This window comes from Stomoxys calcitrans, chromosome 2 (assembly GCF_963082655.1).
Source record: "Stomoxys calcitrans chromosome 2, idStoCalc2.1, whole genome shotgun sequence".
Classification (NCBI taxonomy): Eukaryota; Metazoa; Arthropoda; class Insecta; order Diptera; family Muscidae; genus Stomoxys; species Stomoxys calcitrans.
This window is the reverse complement of record NC_081553.1, coordinates 90,007,415-90,022,758: the sequence shown is the minus strand read 5'-3', so window position 1 is coordinate 90,022,758 and position 15,344 is coordinate 90,007,415. Positions and strand designations below refer to the sequence as shown.

Sequence of the window (15,344 nt, the reverse complement as noted above, 5' to 3'; positions counted from 1 at the left end):
CTACCGACCGTTTCGCTGTTCCACAGCGTTCGTCGCCCACGCCCTTAACTCGGACTGAGTCGACCCGAAAGGCTTCGGGTCCTCTGGCCTTCACCGCCAAATCGTCTGTCCTTTCACTTGCCCTTACTCCGTTATGGTACGTCACCCAAACGATGCGGATTTTGCCATCCTCAGAGAAGCGGAGGCCACCGTAGCGCATAGGTTAGCATGTCCGCCTATAACGCTGAACGTCTGGGTTCGAATCCAGGCGAGACCATCAGAAAAAATTTTCAGCGGTGGTTTTCCCCTCCTAATGCTGGCAGCATCTGTGAGGTACTATGCCATGTTAAACTTCTCTCCAAAGAGGTGTCGCACTGCGGTACGCCGTTCAGACTTGGCCATAAGAAGGAGGCCCCTTATCATTGAGCTTAAACTTTAATAGAACTGCACTCATTGATAAGTGAGAAATTTACCCCTGTTCCTTAGTGGACCAAAATTTGCATTTGCATTCTTAATCAAACATACCCATAGGACAAAAATGGAAATTTCACTCTATGGCAAAGTTGTAAAAGTGTTTAATGACGATATACACATACACGAGCAACATGCACTTAAGCGTAAAACATAGACCGTCGATTCCTATAAACTGCTCCTTAAGATAGTAGAGCGAAGTTAATTGAATTTTGTGTTTCATCAGGCCGTCTTGTGTGTAAAGAGCATTACTTTTATGGCAATTTATTCATGTCATGTAATGGGCGGTTTACCTCAGATGACCAAAAGTATTAACCAAACATCACACAGGCTCACTCCGCGGGAATGTGTGGTGGTGTGTTTAAGTAAAAGGACACGTTAACAATTCACTTATGTAAAAAAGTTTATGACACCAAACGCATGAGCGAGAGTAACTGGGTAACTGTGATGTGAGTACCCTGTATCTCTGTGTGCAACCTCATTTAATCCTTAAAATCTTCAACACCAATATCCGCCACAATTCTGTTTTGTAATAAACTTAAAAGCCAGAGGACAGCGACGACCGTGGCAACGATGTCGAAGGCTGCTGGCGCGAACGAAGCCAACAACACAGACAAGCATCAGCAGAGGGACGAGGATAAGATGAAAACAATTAACTCATTAAGGAGATTTATACAATTAAATACCTACACGCTCTCATATACACATATGCAGGTATATCCTTGTACATCGAAATGTGTACTTGGGGCACCTGAGCATGGGATGGATGTGTGCTTATCTTATTTACTCACATACGAGTATGTACATGTGTAAGTTCCTCATGTATACACAGTCAGGTGAATGAGTTAGAGGCTTGTGTGTGTGTTTGGATTATCGACATTAATTCATTTGAAAGGGATGTACGTTCCTCGCGTGACGAGTATTACAATTTATTGCGAATTTAATATGGCTTTTCATGACAACTCATTACACAGTCATCACAAAACTAAATACACTACCCCTTCCCTACAGTCTTATTTCCCTAAGGCCAAAGAAATCCTTGTACATATTCATGGGAAACAACTTGAAGTTATCAGTTTTGGGAATTAATTTTAAAGAAAAATTCTTCATAATAATCTTTTCATAAGGTTAGGGTTGGGTTAGGTTGAAAAGAGGGTGCAGATATTAGTCCGCCCCATGCCACTATGGACATACACCTAAGCCAGTAATCGGCTTGTTGTGCTCTCCAAAAACTATAAAATCACCTCTAAAAAGAAAATTTTAAGTTAGGTATTCCGTGCTACTTACAAAATCCTTAATTGTTTTCCATACCACTCCCTTAAGTTGGTTCATGTCTGGTAACGGGTCCCCACCTAAGTACCGGTGTCTGGTAGCCACCAAAGCCGGGCATTAACATAGGAAATGCTCCAACGACTCATCATTTTCCCCATAAGCCCTACACAAGCTATTACTTGCCGCACGGATTTTCCATAAGTGAGCTCGTAGTCCTATGTGCCCCGCTATGACACCAAAACCTATACTGACCTCCTTCTTACTACCTTTCAGTAATAGCCTCGTCCTCTCACAATCCGGATAACCCCATAGGATTTTCGCCGTCCTATCGACTGTTTGGCTGTTCCACAGTGTTATATGACGTCCACACCCTCAAATCGGACTGCGTCGACCCGAAAATCTTCGAATTAACCAAGTTTATCGACAACAGTTCTCTGGCCTTCACTGCCAAATCGTCTGCTCTTTCATTCCCCTTTACTCCGTAATGGCCCGGCACTCAAACGATACCAACTGTGCTATACTCTGAGAAACCGTTAATTTCAGGTTTTCTATCGTCGCCTCGATTATACGGCGATGGCATGTGCTGCCTCACACTTAATCTGTATGTCCATGGGTCGGATATCTAAAATGGTCTCCAGTGCCCTAGTGGGCGTGGTCCTCATCGCTCCTCCTATGCCAAAACAACATGTTCTCTGAACCCGTTGTATGGTTCTAACGTTGCACTTTTCTCCATAGCAGTCAACTTAACTGCGTAGGCAAATATTGGTCTAATCACGTTCCTGTAGAGTCATTGGAATATCATCGGATTCAGGCCCCATTTCGAGCTTACGGCCCGTCTAAACAGTGCCAAACATCTGTGAGCCATCTCAGTACTCTTCTGAGTGTGATACTTCCAATTATGTTTCCTATCCAAGATCACTCCAAAGTATTTGACCTAGTCAGATATCGATTTATTGAGGAACACGGTGCGTCAAATTGGCCCACCTTCGTCTTCCTGTCTCTGTGAGACCCCTGGGCCTTACCCAGTCATATGCCATATGCATGATCCTTTTGCATAGCTGATTCGGATCCTTACTTCTAAGAAGTATTATAACATCGTCTGCATAGCAATGGGCTGAGAAGGAATGCTCCGTGGAGACCCTCCAATCCCGAATCTCATCGATTAGATTTTCCGAACATATCGTCACACCTTATACCTCCTCCCTAATCCTATTAACAAAGGTAGCGGTGTTACCAATATTAAGTGTTATTAGGTCGCTGCCTGCTGTTTTAATGTTAGGATCCTGGTCTTCCGAATCTTGAGATCTTTGCATATCCTTGTTTTCCGAATCTTGAGAAAGTCGGTAATGGTTTCATCAACCGGTCCCAGTTCGTCAGGCTGTATTGAGTCTACCGTCCCTGCACTGCCTAATGTTCCAATATTAGAATCTTTGCCTATACTAGTCTTTCAAATCTTGAGTAAATGGGCTTCTTGGGAGTAGGTTATGGACGCATCATCGGCTCCCTGAGTTCTCTGTCATTGCACTGCCTGATGTTTCAGCATAAGGATCTTTACCTATTCTAGTCTTCCTAATCTCGAGAATGTCGTTGATGGTTCCGTCGTCGGGTCCTTGTTCGTTAGGCTGTGTTGGGTCTCTCGCCCCTGCAGTGCCTGATGTTTTAATATTGGAATCTTTGGTTATCCTAGTCCGCCCAATATTGAGAGAGTCGGTGATTGTCCCGTCGTCGGCCCCCTGTCCGTTAGGCGATATTGAGTGCCCCGCCACTGCAACGTCTGATGGCTCAATATGAGGATATTTCCCTATCCTTGTCTTCCCAATCTTGAAAAAGATAACCAAGGCCCCGTAGAACGCCATGCCTTTAGTCATAGCCAAACTTGTCACGGAGACTGATCCTTCTCCTCCCTGTGGAAAAGCTCCCACTTCTCCACGGCCAACTCTTGCTTGTTTAAGACTTCCATCATTAGTTCCGTCTCGATTTCGCCGCCCACATCCTTGATGGAGATAGTCACCTTTGTGAGCTGTGGGATGTCCATCCTTCTCACAAGGTCGAGCTTTACACCCCAGGGAGTGTGGATAATTCCAACGAACTTTGTGACGGTATCAATACATTCCGCTGACGCAAAGCGCAGCGTTAAGATGTCTCCTTTGTACTCACAGCTCATAATTCGTATGGGTGAACCCCCTTCAGAGTTCAATACATGTTCGATAACCCAATCGTTTACCAAATGCCTCACATGAGACCAAGGATCGGGTGGAATCCTACCGAAGCACAGCCGACATTGATGATTTCTTAAGTTATCTCATCTCTGTTTTGCTTTCTTGCCACTCCTGAATAAGAGGGCGGTTCCCTACCTTTTTCAGCGACCATCTTCCCCTTCCGTGATGGCTGTGGAATCCTTCTGGAAGTCATAGTTCTCCATGAAGACTCAGGGCCCATGCGCGATTCCTACGTTGTTGTTCCGACTTTGTCTCCCTCCACAGGGCACTGTCTGGTATCTCCATTGCGGTGGGCTGGCTGGGTTTTCCTAGAATACCCCTCCGGCGTAAGAAGGCGGCTCCTTACCTTTTTCAGCGACCATCTTCCCCTTCCGTGATGGCTGTGGCATCCATTTGTAAGTCACAGTCCTCCATGAAGACTTAGGGGCCGTGCCCCTTTCCTTTGTTGCTGTTCCGACTTTGTCTCCCTCCATAGCACACTAGGTGTCTCCATTGCGGGGTGCTGGCTTAGTCTTCCCAGAGTACTTGAAAGCGGGGAGCTCTTTTTCTTCTTCAGCATTTTAGCGGTGTTATGCTCTTCGGGAGATCTGATTCTCTTTCCAGCTTCCGTAGAAGTGCCTGGATGGTGGACTGGTATGGTGGATCGCGATTTCTGTTACGCCATGTATCTTCTCCAACACCTTTGTCAAATTAATTTAGGCGCTCTACACACACAACGACTATTCAGTAAGGCACAGAGCACTCTTCTGTTTTAAAACAGGGCTCTAAAAGTCCCCGTCGAATGCCTTGTAGTGACATTAGACGAATTTTCAAGTGCACAGCAAAAAGAGTTTGGCAGTACTAATGTGTTTTGTTGTTCTAAGCATTGATGATTATTTTGTGTCGGAATAGCGGAAAATAAGTAGTTTTGCTCTCCAAGGAGACTTATTGAGCCCTATTTCAGAACAAAAGCAAGCACTACACCATACTCCATAGTCGATGGGTATGTAGAGTGCCTTAATCAATTTGACAAAGGTGTTGATGAAGATGCATAGCACATCAGAAATCGCGATTCACCATGCCAGTCAAAGTGTTTGGACAACAGCAGTATTATGGACAATCTAAATTATTTTGCCCAAGTCTTCTTCTGAGTAGTCTTCCGAATTTTGGTCAGTTGGTTTTCAACCTATTCCGGAAGCTTTTCGGATTCGGCGCTGGCAGTGCGATTCTAAACTTAATGTAGTGATGGTCTGAGAAGAAATGCTCCATAGAGACCCTGCAATCCTAAACCTCATCGATTAGATTTTCCGAACATATTGTCACATCTAAAACCTCCTCCCTTATCCTATTAACAAAGGTAGCTCTACACCATTCTCAATAGTCGATGGGTATGTAGAGTGCCTTAATCAATTTGACAAAGGCGTTGATGAAAATGCATGGCGCATCAGAAATCGCAATCCACCATGCCAAAGTGTCAAAGTGTTTTGACAACAGCATTATTATTCTTTTTATACCCACATGTGTATCATATTGCAGCTTGTTTTATGACTGCGATGTTGCGATATTGATGCGTATTGATAGTGTTATAGGCTGCCCAAATATTGACGCCGTATTTTCGTAATTACTGATTGTAAGTTAACTCTTTTATGCATACAGTCGATTGTTAAGATACTTGATTAAGTTCAATTCTATTCCCTTTCATTATTTCTTTTAAACCCGCCATATAATTAACTCTTAAATTACAATGCACACAAATAAACTATTCGCATGATTATCTACACGTATAGCTCTCTCTCTCTCTCTCTCTCTCTACCACTTTCTCTCTGGGGAACAATTTGCGTATCCAGCTTCAGAGACAACTAGCCTTTGTCGATTTTGCCTGAATTGTGACCATTGTTAAGTCTTTAATTGATGCCAATAAATTAATTAGCTCTCCATTAGATGTCATTATTATTAGTCTGAGTGTGTGTGTGTGTGTGTGTATTTGTGTGTTGGTTTAGAGACCTTCGTCTTGGCTGCGTTTGTTGACTTTAAGTCAGGGCATGACACAAATTAAATTCTATTCTTTCCCTTTCTCTATTTTTACTCCACACTCTCGCTGTCTGTGTGATAATAGTTCAAGATGTTGACAAAAAGGAACTTTAATATCCGACTGACGGAGGGAGAGAGGGAGAGAAAGAAAAGAGCAAATAATGTGAATCATGGCCCAAGCAATTCATTAGACACTCATGTGAACACTTGGACATGAGTGCACAAAGTGCGGATAACATGATATGTGGTACTTGAGAAAAGTCTGTTCAAATGGGCATTTTTTTTTTTTGAAAAGGAATGCATGAAAAGTCGCCTCTTTATATGTAAATTTATGAAAAAATATATATAAACCCTCCAGAATTTTCGTTAGTATTTACTACGAATTGCGCAGAAATTGATAGAAATTCATTAATTTTTTGCAGAGAATTTTTCTGGAAATAGGTAACTGTTCATATTTCATACTATCTGGCGAGGTGCGCTTAGCTACACCCCTTAAATGACTTTTTGAAAATATATTCAGATATTCAAGACATTGTAAGCTTTGTGTCCTTCCCAAATTACCATTAATTATTATGAATTTAGTGATTTTTTACACATAAACCCATATCATAATGAAACCACGTGGGATACTAAAACCCACAGGGGCTTCAAGTTTTGTTGTTGTAGCAGTGAGTTGTGTTCATCATTTCGTCTTCGGTTCTGCTAAATATACAGATTCAGGATCTCTGCGACTAAAGTGATGTGCGTCCGGAGGGATCTGGTTCTAAATGGAGTAGGTTTGAGTGGTGACGTATGATCCCAGGTTACAATCGGGACAGACATCCAACACTTTGGTATCAATCCTAGCTCGTGCAATAGTTGAGGTGGTTTATAGAATTTAATTGAAAACAGAGAAAAGTACATACAAAAAACCAAACGTAAATAGACATTAGAATTACGGAAAACCATTCTATTACAATGTGGAACACAACAAAAAATAACTGGAAAAATTGCACAGCTTATGAAAGAGGAGGCTAAAAATTAAATCGAAAAGCAATCAAACAGGAGGGGTGAAGTTTTACCTTCTGGACATTTTTCTAAATGTTCGGCTAACGATAACTTGTAATCCTTTCATTTTAGGGTTATAGTCAATTGGGCGATTTTACTGACAATACTGGGAGCAATATTATTTTAAAACATTTTAACATTAATATTGTGGGATTTTGGCTAAATTCGAAAACATACTTAAACTAGCTGAGCCCGGCCCGCTCTGCTGCGCCCGATTATGCTATGTTGGAGAGGAGTACTCTAAATTTGAACATTTCTGCGTAATTGCAGTTGAAAATGTATGCCAATTTTTCTATGGATTTTTCTACAATGGTCAGTAAAAGTCCTTCTTGGGGTGTGGTGGACCCCCAGACACTTGGTCCCACAATTTCGTGCTCTATTACCAAAGACCTTTGAGATTTAAGATCCATATTGCCATGGTCGGTAAATATGTCCGATTTGAGGGGTTTTATAGTGGTGGGGCGACCCACGAAACCCTTTGTTCCGCAATTGGTTATCAGATTCATTTTCTACTCTCAAATAACTTTAATTTGAGTCCCATGTTGTAGTGGTTGGTCTATAAGTCCGTTTGCCGGGTTTTGGGGGTGGGCGGCTCTCCTAGGCATCCCACCCCAGAATTTGATACAAAATTTTTTGCTTTTAGATCCTTCCTATATTCCTATATTTTATTTTTCTTTATTCAAATGACCAATAGGTTGTCATAACAAAGATACATGCTGATGATTAATTTTTACCACTATGTCCTCTCTCTGTTCAACTAAATCCAATTGGATCAAACAATTTCAGTTGAATACTGCCAGATGACGCTAGTTTAAATGTTAGTGATATTCGCTTAGAGTGGATCATATGGTATGGTGGTTGTCTATGAATAGTCTTTTATAGACAACCACCATACCGTATGACTACCTATTAAATAGCCATCATTTAGTCTTTTTTCACACCAACCACCGAAGGATGGGGGTATATCCATTTTGTTATTCCGTTTGCAACATATCGAAATATCCATTTCCAACCCTATAAAGTATATATATTCTTGATCAGCGTAAAAAGCTAGGACGATCTAGACATGTCCGTCTGTCTATTGAAATCACGCTACAATCATAAAAAATAGAGATATTGAGCTGAAACTTTGCACAGATTCTTTTTTTGTCCATAAGCAGGTTAAGTTCGAAGATGGACTATATTGGACTCTATCTTGATATAGCCCCCATATAGACCGATCCGCCCATTTAGGGTCTTAGGCCCATAAACGCCACATTTATTATCCGATTTTGCTGAAATTTGGAACAATGAGTCGTCCATTTGGCTCAGATCGGTCCAGATTTGGATATAGCTGCCATATAGACCGATCCTCCGATTTAAAGTCTTGGCCACATAAAAGGCGCATTTATAATCCGATTTCACTGAAATTTGACACAGTGACTTATGTTAGGCTTTCCGACATCCATGTTGTATATGGTACAGATCGGTTTATTTTCAGATGTAGCTACTAAAAAGACCAATATTTTGTTATACACAATTGAAGAATGACTTGTACTTATTAGTATTTGGTCCAAATCGGAACATATTTCGATATAATTGCTATGGGACATAAGGTATGAAATTTTCACCGAATTTTGATGAAAGGTGGTTTACATATATACCCGAGGTGTGGGTATCCAAAGTTCGGGCCGGCCGATCTTAACGCTTTTTTGCTTGTTTTTACAATAAATCATATTAAATTTTCTGTGGTAAAAAACTAATTTGCCAGTCTATATATTTGGTGTGGTGGCGATAGTTCTTACCGTGTAAAACTCTTGAACAAAAAAGTGTTGCCCAGCAACACTTCGTTTGGTCTCCGCTATCGATGAGCTAAAAATGGTTGGAACCTTATCGTTAAGGTTTGCAACTCCTGCTTTCACGCTGAATGTTATAATTTCGGAGCTATAGCGGCCTACACACTAATTAAATCACACAGTATCCCGTTAGGTCATTACAATTGATCGACTGTTTTGGGGTGAGGTGGTCCGCTAGATATATGAGCAGAATAATGAAATCAGATTCGCAGTACACCACCTTATACTTTTAATTTAACCTCATATTGTCATGATTGGTGTATACAGCCGTTTGGTGAAGGGCGTCTATATGAGGGTTGTGCGCCATACTGCCACTTGAGCACAAATTTGAATGTCGCACTCAAGTCGAAAAAATCTATCACTTGATTCCCCATTGTTTTAATAGGTCAAATAACCTACTGGAGGCGATTTAGGAGGTAAAACACCACCTAGGTTCTTGGACACAAAGTTTAATGTCATATTCGTAATCTGCTCTCAAATGCCTATCATTTGAATTTCATCAAGCTATGAGGTAAAAAAAATGCCTATCATTTGAGTTTCATCAAGCTATGATTGAGTAGTATTCCCATTTCGGGAGCTTATCGGAGATGGGGCGACTATCAATTACTTGGACCTCGTTTTTTATGTCATATTCGTAGTCTACTCCCGAATACTTTTCATTTGAGTCCTTGATTGATATATACGTTCAATATGTCTATTTGGAGCAGTTTTCGGGTTTGGGCTACCCCTTGGATACTTGAACCCAAGTTTTAATACCACATTCGTTTTCTACTCTCCAATATCTTTCATTTGATACCCATATTGTCCCTATAGATCAACTTTTAATTTTGGGTGGCGTTTTTGTGGTAACGGGGGACAACATCCAACATCAACAAATTACATAGCCTATACCTACCTCTTGACCATATTCGTAATCTACTCGCGAATACCTTTTTTTCGAGACCCATATTGTCATTATCGTCCAATAAACCAATTTGGGGGGTTTTGGGGTCGAGGCGGCGCCCCAATTATTTGGACTCAATTTTGAATATGAAAATCGTACTCTACTCTTGAATACTTTTCATTTAAGTCCCATATTGTTCCAATCGGTCCACTTTTAGTTTTGGGTGGTACTTTTGGGGTAAGTAGGAGGGTTCGCCCCCCTTGCGATATCAAAAACTCATATAGCCTATTGCTCCTTCCGGACCATATTCGTAATCTACTCCCGAATACCTTTCATTCGATTCCCATATTGTCATTATCGTCCAATAAACCTATTTTAGGGGGTTTTTGGGTCGGGGCGGACCCCCAATTACTTGGACCCAATTTTTTATATGGAATTTGTATTCTACTCTTGAATTTCTTTAATTTAAGTCCCATATTGTCCCAATCGGTCCACTTTTATTTTTGGCTGGTACTTTTGGGGTAAGGGGGAGGGTCCGCCCCAATGCGATATCAAAAAATTATATAGCCTATTGTTCCTTCCGGACCACTCCCTACAATCTGTAAAAATTTCAAAGAAATCGGTTTAGCCGTTTTTGAGCCTTTACGGAACAAACAAACATACAAACAAACAAACAAACAAACAAACAAACAAACAAACAATCAAACAAACACAAATTCATTTTTATATATGTAGAAAGCAGTGAGCCTACTGCTTGAACAGTTACATACAGTTGGTCAGTTACATACAGTCATACAGTTGGTATGACAAATCTCATGAAACAGATGAGATTCCATTGTGAAACCACAGATGCTACAGACCAAAGCCTCTGGTGGAAATCAAACCCACGATCCCCGCATTGACAATACAAGCCAGCTAGCAACTCGGCTACCAGGGAGCCAATAAGGACATAGTCTTTATAAAAGATACAAAATACTCTAAAAAGTATCAAAAAACTAAAAGTTATAATGCATGTGTGCAAGATCACCATATTCTCTTTGATTTTTTACTAATATATGTAACACCTATATACGTCTTTTTTGGGCAACCTCTAGTGAAATTCGATTTGGAACATTTCTTTCATTGAGATCATCCTCATTAAGAGAAGTTTCTGGGGACGCTTTATAATGAATTTAAAAAAATATGAAATTTGCCAAAAATTAAGATACTTGTTTTTATGAATATACTAGCCGAACCGGGCCCCCTGCGCTGCGCCTTCTTTAACTCTCTAATATCTTTTTAGGGTGGGGACACTTCGCCCTGAATGCGGATATCGAATTCATGCCATTGTAGCCTATGACGCTGAGCGCGTTCGAATCCTGGCGAGAACATCGGACAAAGCGGTGTTTATCCCCTTTTAATGTTGGCGACATTTGCGAGGTAAAATGCCATGTATGGTCATTTAAAAACAATTTCTCCAAAGAGGTGTCGCACTGCGGGACACTGTTCGGACTCTGCTATAAAAAAGGTCCCTCATCACTGAATTAAAACTTGAATCGGAAAGCACTCATTGATGTGTGAGAATTTGTCCCTTCTCGGTTCTTGGTGGTAAGGTTCTTCCTTAGGGCAATGCTGTCGTTAGGGGAGGGAAGGGACCTCAGACTTTTCGACTCAAATATGGATATCAAATTCGTGCTGCACTTCCAAATCCCTCGGGGTACTTGGACCCAAATTTTAATACCATATTCGTTTTCTGGTCTCCAATACCTTTCATTTGATACCCTTATTGTGCCCAACGGACCACTTTCGGATATGGGTGGCGTTTTTGGGGTAAGGGGGAGAGTCCGCCTCCACCCCATATCTAAAAATTATATAGCCTATGTTTACTTCCAGACAAACGTACACAATCTATGAAAATTTTAAGAAAATCGGTTCAGCCAAGTATCATATAGTCATAATGGGTCTAATGGTGTTTTGAGGGGTGGCGTGACCCCCTATACTTCTATGTGATTTTGTATGCCAGATACGAAATCTACTCCCGAATACCTTTCATTGAGCCCCAAATTGAAATGAACGTCCAATATGTCTGTTTGGGCGAGTTTTGGGGTTCGGTCGACCCGATGGGTACTTGGACACAAATTGACCCCTTATACTTCGACATGAATTTGTATGTCAGATTCGTTAACTACTCCCGCATAATTTTCATTTGGTACCCATATTGTCCTAATCGGTCCACTTTTGATTTTGGGTGGTGTTTTTGGGGTAATGGCGGAGGGTCCGCCCACTTCCGTTATCGATAAATTATAAAGCCTATTGCTACTTCCTGACCAACTTCGTAATCTACTCCCGAATACCTTTCATTTCAGTCCCATATTATCATGATAGTCAAATAAACCTATTTTAAGGGGTTTTGGGGCTGGGACGGCTCCTCTGGTACTTGGACCCAACTTTTATTATGAAATTCGTACTCAACTCTTGAAAACCTTTCATTTGAATCCTATATTGTCCCGATCGATCCACTTTTATTTTTGGGTAGTACTTTTGGGGTAAGGAGGAGGGTGCGCCCCCCTCCAGATATCAAAAAAATTATATAGCCTATGTTTCCTTTCTGACCAACCTACACAATCGGTGAAAATTTCAAGGTAATCGGTTCAGCCGTTATTGAACAAACAAACGAACCGACAAACACAAATTGAATTTTATATATAAGATTTTGTCTTAATTTGTTGTATCCACCACTATAGGATGGGGGTATACTAATCTAGCCATTCCGTTTGTAACACCTCGAAATATTGATATATAACCCACAAAGTATATATATTCTTGATCGTCTCGACATACTGAGTCGAACTAGTCATGTCCGTCCGTCCGACCTTCCGACCGTCCGTCTGTCGAAATCACCATAGCTGTGGCACGCGTAAAGCTAGCCGCTTGAAATTTCATACAGATATTTTATATTGATGTAGGTCGTTGCAAGTGGGCCATATCGGTTCAGATTTAGATATAGCTCCGATATAAACCAATCTCCCGATTTGACTTCATGAGCTCCAGGAAGTCGTAATTTTTGTCCGATTTGGCTGAAATTTTGCACATGGTGTTCTGTTATAACTTCGAACAACTGTGCTAAGTACCATCCAAATCGGTCAAGAACCTGATATAGCTCCCATATAAACCGATCTTTCGATTTGACTTCTGGAGCCCCTGGAAGCCTCAATTTTCATTCGATTTGGCTGAAATTTTGAATGTAGTATTTTGTTATGACTTCAAACAACTGTGTCAAGTACGGTTCAAATCGGTCAAGATCCTGATATAGCTTCCATATAAACCGATCTCTCGATATGACTTCTTGAGCCCCTGGAAGCCACAGATTTTATCCGATTTGGCTGAAATTTTGTACATAGTGTTCTATTATGACTTCCAACAACTGAGCCAATTACGGTCCGACTCTGTAAATGACCTGTTATAGCTCCAATGTAAACCGATCTCCCGATTTGACTTCTTAAGCTATTACGAGCCCCAGTTTTTATCCGATTTGGATGAAATTTTGCATATAGTGTTCTGTTATGACTCTTAACAACTGTGTCAAGTGCGTTCCAAATCGGTCTATAACCAGGTACAGCTCTCGTATTGTATCCAAATCCATGGTGGTGGGTTCCCTGGTCGAATTTAGAACGCTTTTACTTGTTTTCTTTGATAAAATAAAAGGTTTTTCTTTTGACCAAAATTAACCCTTATAAGAAGGTATAACAGGAGTTGACTAAAGCCTTCTATTTATTACTTTAAATTGTAAGTATATTGCTTTTAGGATATGACCACTGGAACGGCATAATCCTCCAAAGCAGTCGTTTGTCATAAAGGCTTATTTTTATTGGTCCAACTTACTGCAACAAATGTGGTTCACCTAAAGGACTTTCTCTAACCGTTATTTGAAGTGTGTGCTAAATCAAAGGATTGACGACAGCTTTGAAATTGATTTAGAACCGACTTTAATGTAAAAAAATTGCATCCAACCAGAAATTGTTAACCTTAACCATCCTGCTGTGCATGGCCATTTACAAAATTGCGACATCATGTCGTCACTTTATGATTTCGTTACTACCGCATTACCATCAAACCTAAAACCCAGTATGTACCACCATTACCTTTCACCTCAGACTCATAGAGTTGCAACGAAATGATGGCTAAACTTTGGTAATTGAAAATTGTTAGTTTTGATGGTAATTTTGTTACACGGGGCAAAGTTTAAAATGGCAACGTTGGAGAGTATGACAAAATGCTTAAAGTTCATTACATGAGCTCTTTTACACCCACTCCAAATGAATGGTTGTGTGTGTGTGTGTGTGTGGGAGAGCGTGAGTGTTTGTTGATTTGTTCATCATCAGGGACCCCATAGCGTATGAGTGCTGTAGCGAACTATGAAAATGTTATTCATTCGCAGGGGAGGCACTTATTCAATCTGCACACACACACACACCCACACAAACATATGATGTTTTTGTAGAGAGTTTTGATGTTTAAAGGGGAAAGCTATATTTTCGTAGTTTTTTTTGAGATATTTTAAGTGATTCACTTTTAATTATTATTTAAACATTTCTCATACAATTTTCGAAAGAAGAGAACAATTTTGAGCGCTTATAATGAAAACTGCCGTATTTTGATAATCTATTCCAAAAACTTAAATCTAAAAATGGTTAAATTTTAAGTCTATTTCCAAGTTTTATCTTACAAAACAAGTTCTATTCAATCTTCACCTTAAATAACTATGCGTTCTTTGTTTCTTTCAGATAAAATCAACCAAATTTTCCAGATTTAAACAACACTAAAGAAAGGTAAGTTAAATCTATGGAATATATATATAATTATTTATTTTCTTTAATTAATATAAATATTCAATCATTTGAATTTAATTCACCACATAATCACCAAAGGTGAACAAAATTACTCAAGCATAGCACTTCCACTTTTGTGTGATATTTTTATGGTTTTTCATTCTCCCAACTTGTCCCATGGGCACCTTTGGGCCATAAGTCATACGGGCTTTTAATTAAAATCTAATAAATAATGGTAATTTTATGTCTTCATTTAATGGAATTAAAGCTATTTTACGACTGAGTGACTGCATGACTGTTCAACCTCAATGTGTACTTGATTCGTTGGCTGGCCGTTCTACAAAAGTAGAACATTAAAATTTGTTATGGGGTTTTGGGTTTTCGATTATGATGGTAACATGAGGAGCATATTAAACACTTGGAGAGCTCCAACCAAAAAAGGCAAACAGAAAGCAACATTTAATTAAGGCATAATAGGGCTGGAAAATGCAATCATAGGTCGTTTTTAGAAAATATAAATAAAGTGGCAGGTGAAATGAGGTAAATTTTATTGCACATAAAAAATTTTTCAAAATGATGGATTTTTTCCAACAATAAAATTATGATGAATGTGTGAAGATTTACAATGTGAAAAAAACCCTTTGTTGATCGCTGTTAGGGGCCATTAAATTGAAATTACTTTTACCATCATTTGTGGTTCACCATATGGCATTATCTCTCATGCGAGCAGCCAATTCATATTTCGCTTTACGTTGTTGTGTTATTTTTTTTTTGTGGCCTTAACGATCTCTCATACATTTTTAAGCAGCATATCAGAATT

The 15,344-nt window shown here is 40.0% G+C and overlaps 1 long non-coding RNA gene across 1 annotated transcript in view; it reads left to right on the top strand.

Moving 5' to 3' along the window:
• Positions 1–15,344, top strand: part of LOC106080582 (uncharacterized) — a 274,430-nt gene that overhangs the window by 22,484 nt on the left and 236,602 nt on the right. Inside the window, exon 2 of the long non-coding RNA XR_001220236.2 lies at positions 14,480–14,524. This is a non-coding gene — a long non-coding RNA (uncharacterized LOC106080582). The remainder of the gene's footprint in view (positions 1–14,479; positions 14,525–15,344) is intronic.